Here is a 4,358-nt window from a genome sequence, read left to right on the forward strand (position 1 = left end):
CCTTAGAACCAAATTCCAACATCTGGAATTATCTGCCGGGTTTGATTCTAACATACGAACATCGTATCAATCTCAACACGTTGTACCAAAACATGATCATGCACCCATGCTGAAATCACACAATGCACCACATAATTGGTATACCCATAATAACATCCTCCAACCGTAGAATCTGCAAATTCATGAACCAAATGCCCGTACTATACCTCATAACACATATAAGCCCGGTCTCAACCCTCACAATACTGCAATACTGAAAGAGATATGTAGGAACTCATAACCACCCATCAAATCAGTAGCTCATGGTGTCTCTCCGCTTGACAAGAACCATTGCCTCACTCTAAGCTGATTAGTGATATTTTCTCTCAAATAGACATTATAATAATTCGATTGTACTGATTTCAGGTTCAACAACCTCGTCTCACCCAATACAAGTTGCTCGACCAACAAGCCACATCCAAAAACCACCTAAAATCTCATACAATGACATTAATGCGTCAACAAGCCACAACTTGAATATGACCAATTAAGGAAAATGAACTCGGGTAAAGAACTATCCAACCCGCGAAACGAATAAAATTTCCAAACAGATGCTATGAACCTACCTTAGAGAATGAGAAACAAGGCACACTAAAAAGTATAAGGAACCGTACTCAACATCTCACTATTGCGGCATGCAACCCGATCTACACATGACACCGTTGTGGCATGCAACCTGATCCAAACATGACACTGTTACGGCATGCAACCCGATCCAAACATGACATTGTTGCGGTGTGCAACCCAATCCAACATGACACTGTTGCGGCGTGCAACATAATCCAAACAACATTCCCGTGGCGGCGTGCCATCCGATCCACACATAACAATCAATAAGGAAATACCCATCAAGCCATAATGCTCATACCTATGAAATACCCGAATATCGACCACAAGCACGTGAAATGCATAAATACAACCATGGGGAGATGGATAGCGCCTTGCGCTACAAAAATTCAAGCACGACTAAGGTGCAATAAACGACATGCATCTAGAGAGCCATCTTGCTCATATAACACCACAAGATACATGGGATCACAACACATGTGCGAATAATCAAGCCATCTCATAATCCACATGGCATAATAGAGTATTACATAGAATAGCTGACGACAACAATAACATCCAACACCCGAAGACTCCTCCATAAGCAATGCTATGCTGAATGAACACATCCGACCTGATGTAAAGCATACATTTATATTGGATCTACTAACGGACCTCAAGCTGATTCCGATCATCCCATATTGGGCCAATAACCTTTCAAAGATCCACAATGACCCTAATCATGATACATACGAGCAGTCATCAAATCTGGAACAAACTCCCACAATCCACAACCAAAGAAATAGAGCGTCTCTCAGTCATAACCTCTCCCATTAGCGACTTTACGAAAATCTTCATACTTGATTTCAATCTCTAATAATCGAATGACTAACACGTCACACTTATATGATCTTCACGTGGGATATACTCCCACAACATTCCGCACCATGTAGTAAAATCTTAACATTAATGGCCATCGACCATGCTATTTCTATAGTGCTAGTCAAGCATCGATATTTCAATACCCAACACTTCTTCCACAAAATAGACCATACTTAGGCTTCCCAAAAATAGTGCCAGCATACTCTGAACATCTGAAATCCTCCCCAGCTCCTCCGAGCTCGTGATATTCTTATCAAAACCGAACCGCAACCTTCATCCTCAACTTCCAATTTCCATACCGCTCACTGCACATATCACTCCACTTATTTCAAAAGAACAATTGCAACACACAACCGAATTGTCATAACCGTAAAAAATGCAAACCTCAAGTCATGGTCTAAACCGCAATAACTCTTTTGGAATTCATTTACACATAACAAGGCCATCTGAATCAAATATCTCCAAATTAATCGAATTGCGGTGGTTGTCATGCCATCACGTACAACCACCGAATCACATGTATAGCCTTAATACACAGAAGGAACTGATCATTTCCATAACTATGTTGATTCAAACCATTACTAACTGACTCAACTTCTTCCAATTTACTCTTGACTTGCCTTCGAAATAATAGTTCTACTCAAACACATAACAGACCTCAAATAACACTCATCCCGAGTGACCCAAATCATGAGACCACATCGTCTCAATACCCATCAGCCATCTCATACTTTCCTAATGCACTCAATAGTATCTCCAACTGATACACCCATTCTAAAAGACCTCCTATGAATCCAAAGTTGTTTCCTCCATCTCTCTAACATCGCGCCGCAGACCCGGTGACATTCATAGAAATACTCCAAGTCTCTTTCACACTTCGCTGCAAAACTAATTCCTTAGCCACACGACGAATTCGAAAATCCTTAGGCACCGCACTTTACTTCTTGAACCCACTAGAACCATTGTTGAGAGTCACCCACTCTGACCTAGTCCCGAGTATATAACCAAACACTGGTACTCCATTAGCATATGAACACTTCCAAAGAAGCAACCAGATAAATTCTTTTTCTTGTACATCACATCCACAAGAAGCATAAACTCTGAATCATCCCAAAATATGCACATAAATCGATAAGGCAAAATGTAGCACACATTCATCAAGTTCTTTGCATGAATTACCCTTGATGTTTTCTTTCCTTATTCACAACTAATCTACCAATGTACTGACAATCTGATATCGGCAATGGCACACAACCACGTGACCCAATCGTAGACGGTAGGCTCCCTTACTTAGATTTAAGCTACGATCACTTAAATTCATAACCCACAATGACTTCTCCTTCTCAGTCACCATGATCTTGCACCGTTAACCCGCCAAGTTTCTCAAAATCTTTTGTTAAACTTTTCATAAAACATTCTGAATTATCATCCACAATCGCACCTTCGACCTCCTAACAGTCGTACCATCGTCTTCAAGTGATCCAAGCTCACATCATAGTACATGTCTCCCGCTGGGTAGAAAGTAGAACTCTTCATAGACACTTCATCAAAAATCACGCAACAACTAACCTGCCCAAATGAGATAGCCCAATTGTGTAATTCCATACGGACATCTTCCAATGACATTGCCTTGGTTACAACCACCACAAAATCGGTAAACCTATCTTCGAGAGGCTACAAGACATTTAGGATGTACTTCCCATCTTTCTTTCCTTATCGTGCGACATTGATTCATCTTGAGGCATAACTCTTTGAATCCCTTCCACGCATTTGTGTGCACACATGAGCGCTCGGTATCAACTGTGCATCGACGACTTGTGATTCCATAGAAAGGTGCGAGATGTGATTTCGGTATACTGATGATGGGCCAGTCTGAAGGACTTGAGGTCAGGTTTTGGCTGTAGCTTGAGCACAGAGATGTTGATTGTGTGAGTACGTACTTTTGGATTTGATGTCCGGTAGTGTCCCTATTAGTGGAATTGGTGGCTGGATGGTTACATGATGAGTATGATGTGACTGCGAGATGTGTTCATATGATCTGAATGTGATGAGAAGGGTTTGCTTGAGGTGTAGAAAGAACTATTTGGTGTTTGATTTCCATCTTGATTCGACGTATAGTCTCGAGTTATGGGTGTGTTGAAGGATCCTTTTCATGTTGTTTAGTTGAGAAGTGGAGTAGATTTTCATGCCGTGATATGAGTTCAGACTCAGGAAGATTAAGTGGTTGCGTAATAGTTATGACTGTGGAAGGGTACAGAAAGATGTCAGTTTGAGGTTAAGCAGATGAGTTATCTCCTGCGGGATGTCCTGAGGTTGTGTGATCCCTATGTTGTTTTGTTAAGAGTTCTCTTTTACCAGTAAATTATATGTAGTGCAATTTGAGTTTGGATCGCTTGTGGAAGTTGGCTTGACTGTTACGAGGATGAGTGCGAAATTGCAAATGATTTGAAGTATTATATGGTTTGCATTACAGGAGGTCATGAAGGATTTAGTTGAATCTCACTGCGGTATTATGGCAGTAATAGAGTATGGGCATTGTGAGTTATTGTATGTTTTGATACATGGCTTTGAGCCAAGTGGGGGAGTCTGCTATTGACGAGTTGATTGCACGATTATGTGTTGTATTGGTTTTGGTTTGAAGTATACTGGTGAATCAGTTATGACTGCGGGGGTTGAGATTGAGGATGACTCGAGTAAAAAAATTTCTAGATACAGGTTGTATTACACTCTATGGGTATATGGGAATCATGGAATAATTGAGTGGTTAGTTGTGAAGGATGTAGTGTGCATGGAGTAGGAGATTGCTCGATTGCTTAGGAGTGTGGGTTACTCCCTTGGGTGTTGGTGTGCTAATGGGGCACATGTCGTTCGGTCCGTTTGGTTGGTTTAAT

This window comes from Nicotiana tabacum, chromosome 22 (genome assembly GCF_000715075.1).
Source record: "Nicotiana tabacum cultivar K326 chromosome 22, ASM71507v2, whole genome shotgun sequence".
Taxonomy (NCBI): domain Eukaryota; kingdom Viridiplantae; phylum Streptophyta; class Magnoliopsida; order Solanales; family Solanaceae; genus Nicotiana; species Nicotiana tabacum.